This window comes from Chanodichthys erythropterus, chromosome 8 (assembly GCF_024489055.1).
Source record: "Chanodichthys erythropterus isolate Z2021 chromosome 8, ASM2448905v1, whole genome shotgun sequence".
Taxonomy (NCBI): domain Eukaryota; kingdom Metazoa; phylum Chordata; class Actinopteri; order Cypriniformes; family Xenocyprididae; genus Chanodichthys; species Chanodichthys erythropterus.
The window spans coordinates 41640318-41652632 of NC_090228.1; positions in this window are offsets into that span (position 1 = coordinate 41640318).

Here is a 12315-nt window from a genome sequence, read left to right on the forward strand (position 1 = left end):
CATTTTAAAAATTCAAAACAATGTATGAAATGAAGCAATGAGCTTGTGAGGTAAATATTAAAACAGGGCCTTGACATTCGGGAACAGCCTTCATGCATGTCCAGATCACACACTGCCAGAGCTCTCCAAGACTTCAACTCTCCCATTCAGTCTGAAACAGACACTGACTTTACAAGATGATGAGAATAATGTGGAAAATCACTAAAGCAAAACAAAACCATACTATGACATTGGTGATAACAAGTATACATCATCTTGTAAAGTAGCTGTCTATTTTTTTTTCTGTGCATTTGTGCTGTATTACCTCAGAAATAAATTATATCAGAATTATTTTATTTGACTGCTTTTGAAATTGTTTTAAATCAGGTACAAAAGGTTGTTTGAGTATGTGTTGTGTTTGACACATTTCAGGGTTTTGTGCCTTATCAAACTTTAAATAAAACAAAACTAAACTATAATTTCCTATCATAAATGAATGTTATTTTTGTTTAAAATATTATAATTAAGTAGCTGCTGGCATGAAGACTGCCATCAAAACAAAGCTCCAAAGATTTATATTCCAAAGGAATATTTTATCACCTTTTTGAAATAATCTATTAAACAGCTTACTGATTCTTGAGAAGTGGGACAAAACAGGATGCAATATTGAAAAAAATAAACCTTATACTCAGGCAAATTAAACTACATTTATGTATCTTACATGTAATAAGCTACTGAGCAATGCTTTGATACAACCTCCCAACTTTACTCTTTTTAATCAAAATGTGCTTTTTACCTTGCCATCACTTATATTGTGTCAACACCGTCAGACAACAAAAACACAAATTAATTTTCACTCACATTATGCAAGACCTATAAAAAGTATAGTAAACACTCATTTTTACCAAGGCTGACAGAGGCCACAAAAAAACTTTCAATATGTGTATATATATTTATTATAAAGATTTTCATTTGTGTTTCTTTAAATTGGACTGTGAAATATAACTTTAACTTTATCTTTAACAAAAATCAAGATGATTTTAACATTTCAAAACCCATTCTCATGTTAGCAGACAGATTACATTTTTACCTATGACCAACAATTCCTAAACAAATATAAAATATCATAATGATATATCAAAATATTCATCTGACGGTGTTGACGAAAACCTGACTTGTAGTCATGTTAACTATCAAATACTTGAATCAATCAATTACTCTATTAAAACAAACACAACAAACAGAGAGTATGTTAACAACACAAAAATAATGACTTTATTCAACAATATCTGTAGAACCTGGAAGCGCTGAACATATAAACAGCATAGAAGAATGACACAGAAGCGAGGATACTGTTGAATAAAAACGTTATTTTTGTTTAGATTTTGGGCACAAAAAGTATTCTCGTCTCTTCATAATATTGAGGTTGAACCACAGCACTTAGTTGAACCACTTGAGTTTTAACAATGTCTTTAGTACCTTTCTGGACCTTGAAAGTGGTGATTATATTGCTGTCTATGGACAAGTCATAAACCTCTTGGATTTCATCAAAAATATCTTAATTTGTGGTCTGAAGGTCTTATGTGGAACGACATGAGGGCAAGTAAAGGATTAAAAGATTAGTTCACTTTAAAATGACAATTAGCCCAAGCTTTACTCACCCTCAAGCCATCCTAGGTGTTTATGACTTTCTGCTTTCTGACGAATACAACTGGAGAAATATTAATAATCACCCTGATGCTCCTAAGCTTTATAATGGGAGTGCACAGAAACCACCTGTTTGAAACTCAAAAAAGTGCATCCATCCATCATAAACATACTCCACACAGCTCTGGGGGATTAATAAAGTCCTTCCGAAGCGAAACGATGTGTTAAAAAAATATCCATATTTAACTAAGGAAGAAGCATTTTTAACTGTTAGAGTTTTACACTTTCTTCCTAAGTTGAATATGGAAGGCGGTCTGGCGGAAGCTAGATATTTTACTTCATAATGTGTTGAATATGAATATTTTTTTTTTTTAAACAAATGCATCGCTTCAAGTCAGAAGGACTTTATTAACCCCCCGGAGCTGTGTGGAGTACATTTATGATGGATGGATGCACTTTTTTGAGTTTTAAACAGGTGGTTTCTGTGCACTGCCATTATAAAGCTTATCGGAGCAGCAGGGTAATAATTAAATTAAGCCTAACTCTGCTAGAAGTGATGACTAATCCACAAAAGCAATATACGCTGTCAGGTCATATAGTTAGTATTAGTACAATATTAGAAAAACTATACACTATTTTATATTTAATATAATTAAAAATGACTTGAAAACCACAAAAATATGATGACTTCATGTTGAATGTCAACTCCGTCATTGGCCTGTCACCACCGTCAGACAGAAAATCTGACGGTGTTGACACTGACGGTGTTGACATATTGGCATTTCTTTCACAAAACAAATGGAGTTCATGTAGTAGCCATTTTGTTTTCTCTGTTGATGCTATATGCTAATAGAACCTGCTTCAGGAGAAAAAAATAATCTAAAAATTTTGAATAATTTCCTCATGAATTGGAAGAGGGTGTTGACATATCATGGTTGTGACACAGGGAATATTAACATTAAGATTTAAAATATTCTAAAATTATAAAACTTTCTAGAGCCTGTCTGACATTGATGTACTCTGCAGAGGTGGAATGTGGCAAGGGGGTCCCTAAGAGTGACAGCTGCCCCTGATATTCCCTGATATTATTGCATTTTAATAAATGTCTGACGGTGTTGACAAAAAGTGGGGACACAACTTGGAAATCTTATAAAACATGCATGTGTCATTGAAAAACAATATTGCTCTGACATGAAATATTATCAAGTATTGCTTTTTATAAAACAAGCTTTTTCATCATTAAAAAAACATTTTTATCCATTTTATTGCATACAAATTTTTGAACCCTTCTCTGTGGACACACTGTTTTAGATGTAGTGAGAAGACAATAAGTGTTATACATTTGATATAATAATGATAAAATTAAATTGAAGGGGATAATTGTGATAAATACTTTCTATTATTAATCCCTCATAACATTTAAAATAGAAAATATTTTTATTTTTAAACCTAATAGCAGTTACAATTGCTGGACATGTTTTGTCCCATCTCTCAAGAATCAGTGAGCTGCAATTTGAGGAACGTGTACTAATATTTTCAGTTCCATTCGCTTGCGCGTTGTCTCAAAGACACGCCCACAATAGAAGGATATCATGAATATTCGCGGAAGCGTCACCTTGTGGAACAGAATATTTCAGGAACTGAATATATTGTAACAGGGACCACCTCTGACAGCATCAGCCAATCAGAACACTGGATCTGAAAGGTACAAATTTGCATTTCCCTCCTTCTCAGGACAGATTAAAAGGCTTTTCTCTAAGACATTGGGTGCTTCTCAATATCCCTCCTCGTCTCCTCGCTCCTCTGTCCTCCATCCTATGACCTGGAAAACAATCGAGCTCAGCCAGCTTGAAGGACATCTCAATTCTCTAATTGCACCGCGAGGAGGCGAGGAACGAGGAGTGAGGAGGTGCATCCGAGGAGTACACAGGTGCATACTTTGCGGAAGTCTTTCTCATCGAGAAACGTGACGCACGCATAAATTCTCCTCCCTCTTCTTATCCGTCACAATAATTTAAATGTATGCTTTACTTTTACAGATTAAATAAACTTTATATCTCATATATTTCAACTAGGCATCTTTCTTTATTAATATTTATTCTATTTTTTTAAATAACCAAACTTTAACAACATGTGGGTAGATCACTCGAGCGCAGCTGATGACGCTTTGAAGTGACGCTAAAGGGAGCAAGGATTTATCATTTCACTTGATTCAATTCCTCTGTCCTCTCGTCTTTTCCTTGCATCCTTCCCTGGCATCCTGGAGGGGTGGAGCTAAGACGCGAGGAAAGGAAGCAAGGAAAGGAAACGAGGATGCACAAATAAGAATTGAGAAGCACCCAGAGAGTTGTTCCAGTGTCTGGGTTGCTGCAGTTTCCTGTTCTAAACAAACTGCCCTAAACATTTAACAACCAATCACCCTGTGTTACTAATGATTTTTGTCAGTTCTTTTAAGCTGCATCAAACAGCATACTGTTCAGTCCAATAATATTGAAGAATTGAAGTATTGAAGTAATTTCTTTTACATTTTAGCTGTAATATTTCAGGAAAGTTAGATTTGTTTTAATTTTATTTTGATTTTTTTTCTTGATTATGCTGTCACATGTTTGGACTTTGTGCGTTGCAGTTCCTTTGTTCAGTTTAGTTTCCCGCCACTCCTTTGATTCTATGGTTACCACCTTATTAGTCCATTTGTACCAGCTGTGTCTCATTCAATTATCTCAATAGTTCCCTCATTAGTTCTTGTTGAAGTACTCCTTGATTTGTTCACTCTTTGTCCTGTCACTGTTATGTTTGGATGTCTTTTGCCTACCTTTTGAGTTATTATTAAACCTCTATAGTTCTTTGGAAAACTGCTTCTCTTTTTTGGGGGGTTTGCGATGGGTCGAGTATTGGTAAACGTAATGACCGCTCACCGTGGTCAACGTTTTTTGTGCCTCTGATGCATGTCGTCATGTCACTCCGCAAGTAGTCCAATCATTTCTCACGATTGAAGTTCAAAGTGTACGCGCACCGTTATGAATGCGCACACACCCAACTGCGCCCAACCATCTACTCACGTGAACAGCTTCAGTCGACTGACGAAGACAGTGAACACGGATGATTCAGGTAAGCAAATCCAATATATTGTCTTCATTTTTATATGCAGGTGTAGTAAAATTTAACCACTGATTGATCATTTTTGTCATGATTCCATAACATTAATGTTAAACGATTCTGGGCTAATTTAGCAAAGTAACGGCATGTTGGTTATTGCTTACTTCTAGCTAGAAAGCTTAGCAGCTTCGACAAGGCTCGAAATTGCCAACATTTTTGTCGCATATGTTCGTAAAAATGTAATCTTTGTGACCTAAAAATATATTTGGGAGTAACGTTATATGTGCAGAGCATATGAGCATATCTGTAATGACTCCTTTGAACCGATTCACTTTAATGAATGCTTAAAACTGATCTGGGTTGAGTTTCCCGATAACGATGTATCTTAGCTCTAAAGAGCGCTCTCTATGTGCAAGGTTACAAACGCTTGACATGGATGCATTCTACATGCTACTTAAGACTCGCTGTCCATTCGCGAAATTCGTGCTGAAATATAACCTATGGAATCGTATTCTGAACGTTCAACCTAATAATCGTCATCTGTTGTGGATTAGCAATCATAGAAGTCTATAATAAAGCACATACCTAGAGGTGGAGGCACTGACAAAATGGCTGAACAAAAACACAAGAAAAGATACCTTAAAAATATAGAGGGAAATAAAGATGTTATTTTTGATAGATGTAAAGGACACCATAGAAATAAGGAAAAACAAAACATCTGGGAGGACAAGAAATGCCCAATAAATGGCTAGTTGTCGTGCACGTCAGCAGCAAGTCATTGGGCAAAATAGGGATGAATTCCAAAAAATCTGTCAGTCTTTGAAGCATATTTCCCATATTACTCCTTTTATGATTTTTTTTGTTCAATCATTTAATTTAGATGTGTATTTCTATTTTTCTTCCCTTTTTAGTTATTTAATTTATAAATTAATTTAAACAAATGCTTTTGGGAAATGCAGCGGTCCCACTTTATATTAAGTGGCCTTAACTACTATGTACTTACATCAAAAAAGAACAGTGTACTTATTGGGTTCATATTGAATTGCAGAACACTTTTGCTGCTATTGAGGTGGGGTACGGGTAAGGTTAGGGACAGGTTTGGTGGTATGGGTAGGTTTAAGAGTAGGGGTAAGGGTTAAGGGATGGGTCAACAGTGTAATTATAAATGTAATTACAGAAATTAATTACAGATGTAATTACATGCAGGTGTTTTTAAAATATAAGTACAATGTAAAAACATGTATGTACACAATAAGTGCATTGTATTAAATTATTAATTTAAATGTAAGTACATAGTAGTTAAGGCCACTTAATATAAAGTGGGATTTAAAGGTGCCATCAGGCAGGACCAGACAGGGTATCATTTGTTTTTGTTTGTGTGTATGTACTGTATAATTACTAAGCATAGACTTATGAGGGGTTAGGATGTACAGTTGCACCTGAAAACGCTCTTTCCCCCCCCCCCCCCATTACCTTACAGGCACTCGTTCTTGGATTTGTTGCTGAGAACTCACTTCCTCTATCAATCACACCAGGGCTTATTGATTTAGCAAAGGTGCTTGCAAAAGACCTAAAAGCTCTTGCAGAACTATCTATGGACAGGACCTCTGCCTCATACAAGCTCAATTATGGTGTTAAGAAGACAATTCAAGACGAAGTGCTGGAGGAAATAAGAAGTGTCCCCTTCTCCCTCAACATTGATGAGGCGACAAGCAAAACGTACAAGAGGATATTGGGTGTGCTTGTTAGCTACTGGTCTGAGAAACTTCAGAGGATGGTTGTGCAACACTTAGCAGCCTTGGAGGTAGTGTCTGTAACTGCGGAATCCCTTTTCAAGAAATTGGACAAGCTCTTTGAAAAGATGGGTCTGCCGTGGGATAATTTGATCTCCATTCTTATGGACTCATGTGCTGTAATGAGAGGCTCCAAAAATGGCCTGGAGAAACTTATCAGAGATCGGCGTGCCCCTCAAATGCTTGACATAGATGGTGACTCATGCCACCATATACACAATGCCAACAAGAAATTCTGCTCTCCATTCGAGCATTGGGTCGAAGGTTTGTTCTCAGATCTTCACACAGACCACAGATGGTCAGCAGACATGAGAGATGGCCTCAGAGAAATTTCCATCATCCTTGGAATCCATGCCTCACGGCCTGAGTGATACATCCCACACCGGTGGCTGTCAGTGCTGGATGTGAGCCTGGACACATTGCGCTTATGGGATGCATTCGTCATCTTTTACTATGCCTTCCTGGGCAATGAAGATAGGGTAACATACAAAGACATAGTCAATGGCATCCTTGAAAAGCGTGGGGTACAAGAAGCTGGCTGGACCCACGTAAAGGAGTTGTGGAAGGAGTTGCGAATCAGGTCCAAAAACTTCACAAATGAAGGGAAGATGAGAAAAGCTAGAATTTACAAAAAAAAAAAAACGTAAGAAACGGCACACAATCCTCAACTCTTAAATTATGCAGAAGAGGCAAAGCTCAAGAAGTAGATAGTCACTAAATATGATAAATATACTTATTGTCAGTATTTTTGTTAGTTGGTTTGTCAAGAATTACATTAATTGTAACCATTGTAGTGATTGTTTTAAACTAATAATGCTCTTCTATGCTTTGGGCAGGTGTTTTTCGAGGAGAAAAGAACACTGCTTGAGCTACACTTTTATGCGTCTCTCCTTCCAATGCTAAAACAATACACCCTTCTCTTTCAATGCAAGGAGCCGAAGATCCACAGACTGCACGATGAGCAAGAAATACTCCTTAAAGAGTTCTTGTCCTGTTTCATCAAGCCAGAGAAACTCATAAGAAAGGGGAAGAACTTGTTGGGACCAAACATGAAGCTTCTTGATTTAAGGTCAACCGAGACCCATCTGCCAGAGCCTTTTATCGGATATGAGGCCACATCCATTCTCGAAAAGCTTGGAAAAAATCATCCCTTGGCAAAGTCTTTCAATATGAAGGTATAGTATGTGTAGCTTGTTTACATACATTTTGTTTGAAATAACTACACATTTCAAAAAACTTTTTTCTTTTTTAATATCAAAAGAAATACAGAAAGAATAAACTATGGTCTTGAACTAACCTCCATTTACTGTTTGTCTCTCTGTGTTACTCAAGCATTTGTCTTCATTATAACAGGTTATCCAGGCCTACACCAGATGTGCCATTGACCTGCAAGCAAAACTGCCTCTGGACAATCCAGTTCTGAGGACCCTGTCATGCTTGGACCCGAATGCCCGGGGAAGCCAGCACATCATTCCTCACCTAAAGAAATTGCTGGACATGTTTCCAGCTGTGAAGCTTACAGAACAGGAGAAAGCTGGTTTTCAGCATGAAATATACAGGTGTGTGTAATTGTCAGTAATTGTTATACAGGTGTGTGTAATTGTAAATAGCACATCATGCTATTTTATGAGAGAAGAATTTCCATTTGAGATGTGCTCTACCATACCATAGTATGTTTATCTACTGGACAACATGTTAATTTTACTTAACAGTCAATGCATATATTCAGTCATTGTGCTGTATAATTATTAGCTTAACATTAACTCATACTATTAATACATAGGACACACAGTAAGACCAAGTTAAATATATTACTGACGTGAGTGCTAGAAAATGTTTAGTTCCCTTTCAGTCGGTCACGTTCGACGTACGTCAGTAGTGACCGACGAATTGGGATATCGCTTAGAGAGCCCTATCATCTTCGTGTAAACTAAAACAAGCCAATGGAATTGGCGTGCGATATTTGCATAATGCGCACCGCCCCCGACAGGTGTATATAAAAAGGAAGCAGATGCAATCGCACTCTGTCTTTCGCTTCGGAGCCATTCACTGGTGTCCTGTTTTAGAAGACTCCTTTCTTCGTTTGTTTTATTCTAAAACATTGCCTGACAGTATGTCATTTCGTCTGTGCGTTAATGGGTGCGGTCGTTCCCTGGTCCCTGCTGATGGGCACAATCGTTGCATCTCGTGTTTGGGCATTCTGCACGCTGAAGCAGCTTTTGTGGATGGTTCATGTTCCCATTGCGGGAACATGACTATCGCGATGCTGAGGTCGAGACTCTCCTTCCTGAAGTCTCAGGAAGCGGGGGTCCCCTCTCCTATGCCGCGTACGACCGTTTTTTCCGGTCCCGGGAACCGGAATGACGGTACGGCGCTGTATAGGAAGGGTGACCGGAGGATTACGGTCAGGGCTTCCCCGCCGAGCGGAAACGCTCCTCGGGCCCCTGCCGCCTCATCAGCACCGCAACCCATCGTGCCACCGTTGGTTTCCGCTGGGCCCTCTACGGACTGTCCAGCCGTTACCTTTGGTGTGCTGGCGGCGGATCGGATGTCGATCGCTGCATCGGAAGGTGAGCCTGAGTCCTCGGGGGAGGATTCGGACGCGCTGCCGCCCGGGACGGTAGCGTTGCCCGAGTCGGATCCCGAGCTCACGGCTGTGCTCTCCCGGGCCGCCTTGTGCGTCGGGCTTGAGTGGAACCCTCCACCCTGTCCCGGCCCATCTCGGTTGGACGATTGGTACTTGGCGGGGGGTCGCGCTGGTCAAATCCAGCGTCCCGCCCCAATGCCTTTCTTCCCGGAAGTACACGATGAGGTGACCAGGTCTTGGCAAGCTCCGCATGGGGCTCGTACAGGGCCTGGTCACTCGTCTGCCTTCACCTCCCTGGACGGCGGGCTAGCCAGGGGGTACGCGAAGATCCCGCCAGTCGAGCGGTCTGTTGCGACGCAGTTGTGTCCAACGGCCGCTGGCTGGCGTGGTGAGCCGCGTCTCCCGTCCCAGGCCTGTGAACTCTCAGCCGGTCTGACTGAGAAAGCTTACAGTGCCTGTGGGCAGGCTGCCTCTGCCCTGCACGCGATGGCCCTTTTGCAGGTCTATCAGGCAAAAGCGCTGTCGCAGATGCCCCAGGAAGGTCCTGACCAACAGCTGCTTGGGGAGCTGCGCGCTGCCACTGACCTTGCCCTCCGGGCAACGAAGGTGACAGCGCGTTCTGTTGGCCAGGCGATGTCTACTTTGGTAGCCCAGCAACGCCACCTCTGGCTGACCTTGGCAGACATGAGGGAGACCGACAAACATCGGTTCCTGGATTCCCCCGTGTCTCCGGTCGGCCTTTTCGGCGACGCGGCGGAGAACTGTGCCCAACAGTCCTCCGCTGCACAGAAGCAGGCTGAGGCTATCAGACATGTCATGCCACGGCGGTCCGCTGCTGCCTCCACCCAGCCGCCCGTGGCTCAGCCTCAGCCCGCTCGTCGCCGAGGGCGCCCGCCTGCGTCTTCCTCCGCCCCTGCTAAGTTGGCAAAGCAGCAGCCTACACCAGCCAAACAGCAGGGTGCCGGGCGCGGACGTGGTGCCCAGCCCGTCTCTGCCAGCCAGGTGGCAAGCGGTCGGGGAAAACTCGGCCCTGAGACGTGCGACCTGGAGCGGAAGGTTCCTGCCCTTTGGGAGAGTATTCCATCTGCTCTCCCACCCCCGGAGGAGGGCCGGGGGGGATTTTGTGGCGGCTGTCCATCTACCGCCACTGGCTCTCCGGAGTCCAGCGGTACCCACTTTGCCACAAAAAGAGCAGTTTCCTCAAACTCCAGGTCGCAACAGGGGGTGTCTGCCAGTGTGCCAGGCTCCGCCTCGCTGCTGTCAGCTCCCTCCCCATTCGCCAGCAGGTGGCAGTGTGTTGGTGCAGACCGCGTCCCGTGCGCCGTCTCCCATGCACACTGCTGCCTCGCAGAGTCCGACCCCACTCCGGGCCGCCCTCAAGCCGTCCGAGTCGGGTCCCTCTCTGCCTTGCTGCCCCACCCCCGGTGCGTCTGTGGTGCCTTTGGTCCCGCTGGCTCAGTGTCTGGAAGCGTGGAGCACGCTCCCCAGCCTGTCCAGTTGGCTCATTCGTACTATCAGACTCGGCTATGCGATTCAGTTCGCCCGGCGTCCCCCGGTCTTCAGGGCTGTCCACTTCACTCCGGTGTCGTTGGACAGTGCTCCTGTTCTCCGGGTGGAGATTGCTGTCCTCCTGGCGAAGGGTACAATCAAGCCGGTCCCTCCAGCCGATATGAAGTCGGGGTTTTACAGCCCCTACTTCATTGTACCGTAAAAGGGCGGTGGGCTACGGCCAATCCTGGACCGTCCCCAGGGTTGGTTTGCAGCAATAGACCTGAAGGACGCATACTTTCATGTCTCGATTCTGCCTCGACGCAGACCCTTCCTAGGTCGGTCTGCGTTCGAGGGTCGGGCATGTCAGTACAAAGTCCTACCCGACATGGTTGTAGCTCCCAACCGGTTGGGTCTTCAGGTCAACTGGGACAAGAGCAAACTCGCCCCCGGGTAGAGGATCTCTTGTTTCGGTCTCGAGCTAGACTCGGTCGCACGGACTGCGCGTCTCACCGAGGTGCGCGTCCAGTCGGTGTTGAACTGCCTGAGCTCGCTCAAGTGCAGGACAGCGGCTCCACTGAAAGATTTTCAGAGGCTCCTGGGGCATATGGCATCTGCAGCCGCGGTAACGCCGCTCGGATTGCTTCATATGAGACCGCTTCAACACTGGCTCCGCGGCCGGGTCCCGAGATGGGCGTGGCAGTGCGGCACGCTCCGTGTCCCCGTGACACCGAGCTGCCGTCGCACCCTTGTCCGGTGGTTGGACCCTTCGTTCCTGTGGGCCGGAGTACCCCTCGAACGAGTGTCCAGGCACGCTGTGGTCTCCACAGATGTCTCTGCCACGGGATGGGGGCCACGTACAACGGGCATGCAGTGACAGGTCTTTGGACGGGGCCTCAGCTGCATTGGCATACCAATTGCCTCGAGTTGCTAGCGGTCCGTCTTGCGCTGGCCCGCTTCAAGGAGCTGTTGTCAGGCAAGCACGTTCTAGTCCGCTCACTAAGCATTGCGGCCGTTGCGTACACCTACCGTCAAGGTGGTCTACGCTTCCGTCGCATGTTGCAACTCGCCCGCCATCTCTTGTTGTGGAGTCAGAAGGATCTGAGGTCCCTTCGGGCCACTCATGTCTCAGGTGTGCTCAACCGTGCAGCCGACGAGCTGTCACGGCAGCATCTACTTGCGGGCGAGTGGCGGCTCCACCCCCAGGCGGTCCAGCTGATTTGGCAGCGGTTCGGCGAGGCCCAGGTAGTCCTGCTTGCCTCCCCGGAAACTGCCCTCCGCCAGTGGTTTTATTCCCTGTCCGGCGGCACGCTCGGCACGGATGCCCTGGCACACAGCTGGCCCCCGGGTCTGCGCAAACATGCGCTTCCCCCAGTGAGCCTTCTCGCACTATTCATGTGCAAGGTCAGGGAGGACGGGGAGCAGGTTCTGTTAGTGGCTCCGTACTGGCCCACTCGGACCTGATTCTCAGACCTCATTCTCCTCGTGACAGCACCTCCCTGGCCGATTCCTCTGAGGAAGGACACCCTGACTCAGAGACGGGGCACCCTGTGGCACCCGCCTCCCGATCTGTGGAACCTCCACGTGTGGTCCCTGGACGGGATGCGGAGGTTCTGAGTGATTTCCCGCAAGCGGTCGTAGACACCATCACTTCCGCTAGAGCTCCTTCTACTAGGAATCTCTACGCGCTGAAGTGGAACCTGTTCGTCGAATGGTGCGCCTCTC